This window comes from Furipterus horrens, unplaced genomic scaffold (assembly GCF_987537825.1).
Source record: "Furipterus horrens unplaced genomic scaffold, mFurHor1.1.pri manual_scaffold_17, whole genome shotgun sequence".
NCBI classification, from domain to species: Eukaryota; Metazoa; Chordata; class Mammalia; order Chiroptera; family Furipteridae; genus Furipterus; species Furipterus horrens.
This window is the reverse complement of record NW_028327187.1, coordinates 17525742-17531944: the sequence shown is the minus strand read 5'-3', so window position 1 is coordinate 17531944 and position 6203 is coordinate 17525742.

Sequence of the window (6203 nt, the reverse complement as noted above, 5' to 3'; positions counted from 1 at the left end):
TTTGTATTTGTGCTAATCTAACATTTGTACTTCAGATGTTATATTTTTAAAGTGCTGTTATAGAAGTTTGCAAAACATTAATGAGATTTAATAAAATTAATTGTTTCTGAGTGATAGAAAGGAGTTTAAAACTAGAGGAAACACCCAATAAAGTGAGGATTTGTAAAGTATTTGCACCCAAGTCAACAGTCTGGCTCATCTCTAACTCTAGAAAGGACTAGGGAGCACCTGAGGATTTGGCAAGTCTTTGGTGGTGGAAGTTGGAGTGAGGGTCTTGGGTTGAGGGACAATATGGTGCATAAAAGCTGAGAGATAGGCAGGTGTTGGGAGGGAAAGGGTCCATTGCATAGGTTAGGAGGAGGAAAAATTTTTATTACATGATTTGAAAGAGATCTAGTCAAATTGATTCATTTACTGACATTCTTATGAGTTAAAATCTGTACTTTGAAAATATTGTTTTTCCCCCTATTTGTATTTGTATTTATGTCAATTTAATGTTTATATTTTCATGCATATAGTAAAACCCTGGGATAACACCATTGTTTTCAGCTCTACAAAATAGATTTTTGTCTAAACTTAGATTGGCATTTTAATAAGGGAGTATAGAAGTAGTTATGGCAAGAACCACAATGAGAGTTCCTTGTTGGGGAAATAAAACTAGAAGAAAGGAGTTAGGGGCTGATAGTAGAGCCAATCTCTTCATCCTGGAAACTCTGTAGGACCTTTTTCTTTCAAATTCAGAGACATCCTTGCGCTTTGTTTTAAAAGGAAGGCCACCCCTTACTTGTAGTAAGGTGTTCTTGGGCTAAGAGCCCAACTTGTCTTCTTCATAGGCTCTATTCTACACAGGGAAATCCCAGGTTAGGCTTGAGATATACTTTGGAGCCAGAGTGTAGCAGGTATCCACATACACTCGATTCACTAATTTATCATTCATCAAACATTGATTGAGTGGCAAATACTGTTCTAGGTTCTAGGGATACTGGAAAATGAGACAGGCAGTCCCTGCACTGATAGACAATAATAAATAATTTCACTTTGACCTCATTTGAGAGGGACTGGTGAAAGAGCACCAAGAATGTTCCCTGGACTACAAGTAGTACCACTAGCCTGCTAGGGAGTCTCAAAGTCCCCTAATATACACTTAGTTCAGCAGACATTTATCACATGTCAACTCTGTGTCACACCCTGTGCTAGGAACTGGAGATCCAGATGAATAAGTCACTCGAGAATTATCACTGGAAATCCCTATTAAAAACCATGTATTATCTGGGATTGAAGGTATGTTTACTATTAATATAGAGCTTTTCAACATGAATCAAGTTATTAGTCCCTGCCTAATACTGGTCCCTAATTAAATGATACATAACAGAAGGACAAGTCTACTTAATTAGCTTTGCATATATAGCAGGAGAGTGGGGTAGGAGGCAGGAAGGATGGTATAGTCCCAAAGCAAGGCAGGCTACATATCAACATTAGAAGAGAGGATATCTTCTTAGCGTGCTGTCTCCATGTATTTCTTTGTGAGACCCAGCACAAAATAAAAATGCAGGGACACTTAATTAAAAAGCAGGAAAAGGTGACATTAAAATTACAAAAATATAAAACTTTCACTTTAAAAATATTTTATCACTTATAAAACATAATTGGAGTAATAGTGATATATGTGTAAGGACATAATCTTATAAAACCCGAAGGATAATATTTTCATGTCATAATTTTATAAATACAGTAAATGATAATGCTAATAATACTTTAATAATGTGATATCTTGATGGATCATAGGCTTCTGGTTTGTTTTTCTGAAAATTCATTTATTGTATCATCAAAATTTATACTTTTAACAAGTTTATTTTTAATTGACCTAATTGAAAGGATATCAGTTTCTTTGGACAAATACAAGATTGCAAATAAGTTTTGATGATTTTAATTTTTTGTGGCTTTAAAAATTACTGTATTTTTCACTCCATAAGATGCACCAGACCATAAGACACACCTAGGTTTAGGGGAGGAAAACAAGAAAAAAAAATTCTGAACCAAATGGTATACTAAAATATTTAATAAAATATAACAGAATAATATTTCAACCATGTACAGTGAACAGCAGTCAACAGCGGCATTAAGAACCATCATCACTGTCATTAACAAATGAGGAGAGAATTGAAGGTTCAAGTACTCTTCTAGTTTTCTGGGAACCCCAGGTCAGGCAATACACATCACAGTCTGTGACACAATATTTGCTCCATAAGATGCACAGACATCCCCCACCCCACTTTTTGGGGGAAAAAAAAGTATGTCTTATGGAGCAAAAAATACGGTACTTATTATTTCCCATGATTATGTTGGTGACTATGAAGTTCTATTAGTTTTATGATTTTTTAGTTTTTTAATTATAGTTGACATTCAATATGATATTAGTTTCAGGTGTACAGAACAGTGTCTAGTACCCATCTGGCACCATACATAGTTATTATGATATTATTGCCTATATTCTCCATGCTGTACTTGACACCCCCATAATTATTTTGTAACAGCCAATATGTGCTTCTTAGTCCCTTCACATTTTTCAACCAGTCCTAAAGCCCCCCTCCCATGTACAAAGCATCAGCTTGTTCTCCGTATCTATGAGCTTGATTCTGTTTTGATTGTTCATTTGTTATTTTAGATTCCACATATAAATGAAATCATATGGTATTTGTCCTCTATCTGACTTATTTCACTTTGCATGATATCCTTTAGGTCCATCCATGTTGTTACAAATGGTAAAATTTCACTCTTTTCTATGGCCAAGCAATATTCTATTATATATACAGGGTAGGGAAAAAATAGGTTTAGAATTGTTTGCATAGAAAATAATACAATTAATAAATAATAATACAAGAATAAACTCTGTTTTGCATACTCACAACTGCAAACCTACTTGTGCCTCACCCTATATGTACCAGAGTTTTTAAGATCCATACCTGAGGACATTTTTTCATTGCTTTTAAAGAGAGAGGAAGGGAGAGGGAAGAGAGAGAGAGAGAGAGACAGGCAGACAGACAGACAGACATTGATTGATTGGTTGCCTTCTCATATGCAATGCAACCCAGGATTGAACCTGCAACCTGGGTATGTGCCCTTGCTGGGAATCAAACCTGCAACCTTTTGTTCTATGGGATGATGCTCCAATCAACTGAGTCACACTGGCCAGGGTTGTACCACATTAAAAAGAAATCTAATTGTTTATCTGATACTTAGATTGCTTCCATATCTTGGCTGTTGTATATGAAACCCCTTTATAGCCTTTGCTTTAAGTGATAGCCTTGCTGGTTAAAGTAGTCTTGGTTGTAGGTCCTTGTTCTACAATTTAGTTGTAAGTTTGATGTGGTCACGGGAGGGGGTGAGCACAGTGTGTACCTACTCTGCTATCTTGACTGGAAGTCTTGTAAAGTTTTTCTGCTGGTCTCACCTGGGTCCACTCTGGCAGCTGCAGTCAGTTGGCAGCTACCCTGGGACTGAAGGGTGTAAAATGCCTGCGCTGACATGCCTGAGGCAGAGGTGATATGTATCCACTGGGCCTCTGTATCTGTCTCTAACAGGTCTCTCTTCCTTCATAGTCTTTCTCAGGCTTTTTAACATGGCAGTGGAAGTGCTCCAAGAGGGCAAAGTGAAAGGCTACAGGGCTTATTAAGGCCTAGTCTCAGAAGTTGCAAAACATCAATTCCACTTCATTCTATCATACTATTATGTATGCAGATTAAGTCATTTAACCCTAACAATGGGGCTATAAAAAGTAGCTACCATTACTATCATCATTTTTAAAATGAGGATACTAAATCTCAGCACTGGTAGTTTGACTATAGACATCCAACAGGCAAGCCTTTTCTCATCCTCTTCGCTATGTGAAGGAGCCGTCACCACCTCCCATAGTTCTTTTTTCCATGTCTTGTGTGCCCTGTATGTTCCTTTTCCTATGCTTCCCCAGACAGCCGGGGGAAAGTGGTTGGCTTAGGGTTTGACAGAGGAAAGACAAATAAATACTGTTTTAATAATAATAATAACAAAAGTGACTTCATTATTGGCATACAATTCAAAATGCCCATTTATGGATTCTATTTCTATATCTTTGGTTAGAAGGAAACATTGATTTTAAAATTGTCTTCTTTAATAAACTTGGCTTTTCCAAAGCTTCATATGAAAAGTTTTTTGTTGAATAAGATGATCTTTAAGTATATATTTTTAATGCCTGTGGATGTTTGCTTTGCAAGGTTCCAGCAGTTCTCAAACCCAGAAATTCTAAACTGTTTGAAGAATCCTAATAGGTCTCAGATACGTTTATTGCAATGTATATACACTTTTATTTTGCAATAATTTGCTGACAAAGTTTACTATGTGCACATGGGCAATTCCTGTCCCAGCACTTAGGCCAGAGGATTACTATTTGTGTTAATGCCCACAGGAATGGGTTTTGGGAAAGGACAGGAAAACTGAATCCTCACCTAGGGTCCCAGCACCATCTCCATGTGGAATATCCCATCTCTCTTGGGCCTGCAGCCTCGTTTACTACCACTGTTTCTTCTGCTGTTTCTGATGCCATTGACTCCATAAATCTGGGCTTAGGTCTTGTCCCCAGCCACTGTCTTGGGGACCTCTGGTGCCCTGGAGTACCTCAGGTGTGCACAATGCATTATATCAAGCGCTATGCATGCATACTGCCTGCTGTGTCAGTGGCCTGCATGTTCATGCTATCAATTGGCTTACATCCATTGGACTTCACTTATGAATCCTAAGTTCAAAAATAACATTATTAAGAATTTTAAGATATCCATAACAGAACATTAAATTAAACACAAGGCCCTTCTGAGAGCAGGACGTTGAGGGAAGGAAAACTACCTTTAGTTTGTTCTGACTACTTTCTCACATAGAGAAAACCCACAATAATATCTCAATAAAATATTTTGCCACAAATAGTTGGACAAGATTGTGCCAAACTCCAGAACCTCCTGGATTCTTTTGCATTTCATCTTAGTGTTCCTTTCCCATCACATTCATTTTGTTTAAGATCCTTGCTTCTTTTTCTCTATCCAATGGAACTTATTTCAATTAGTTATCTGCTTCTTTTGGAATTTGGTCCAGTGACAGAGAAAATTTGTAGAATGTCGCGGAATGTTCATATAAGTATGTGGGTAAGTATATTTGGGTGTGTAAGGAAAGAGGAGGGACTGAAATAGGGAGAGAGAGAGAACAATGAGAGAAAGAGAAAGGAAGGAAAAGAGGGTTGGAGGGAGGAATAGAGCAAGAGTGAGAGAGAATATGCTAGAAATGGAATGTGCTCTCTACAGAGGCAAGCAGGCAGGTCTGTGTTCAGTTCTTGATTCTCTCCTTACTAGGTGAGTGACCTTAAGGAAATCACTTAAACTCTATAATCGTACATTTCTTTATCTGTACAATGGGTATAATTTTGGTACCTATTTAACACAACTGTTTTGTATTTATCAACAAGTACACCTGTTAAAGAAATTCCAGGTTATTAAGTAGGGATGCATTATAATCATTTTCCTGTGAAGATTTTTATCTCAGATAGGAAAGACTGGGGCTGTCTTTCAGTTTTCTTAGAATAACAGACTTGAAGGTACTCTGAGTACTAATATTTTAGCGTTGAGCTTCTGCCGTCTTCCATTTAAGAGTTTCTCATATTCTTTGAAGCCATTATTAATTCACATCTGAGATATTTTCCCTTTGGTCTCAATAATTATAACCCAAATACCCATTTTCTTATAGAATTTTCTCAACCCATTTTGTGACTCAACTTCTTGGTGGCAAATTCATCCCTTTGGCCAATTCCAGCCTATTGGCTGCCGGAAGCTCTGATTTGACAAGGCTTGAGAGGCCTTGCCCAGGCTCAGTGGTGAAGAATATCCTGATTTGTATGGTTTGGATGGAGAAGTGGCTCCATGCTCTGAATCTGACATCCCTGCTCTAAGGCTTAGCTTGATTTTGCTTCTAACCTTGGAAACCCAGCAGCATGCTGATCCAAGCTGACTGCTATGATTTTTACGTGATACAACATTTTGCTAGCAGCACTCTTGTGCATAACCCTTCATCCCTCTAAATTTTGACTGCTCTCTGGGGCGACCCAACAGATATAATTACTTTTAACACTTTCTTATGTATCCTTCCAGAAGTTTCTTGTGCATATACAAGCTTATATTGATATAATT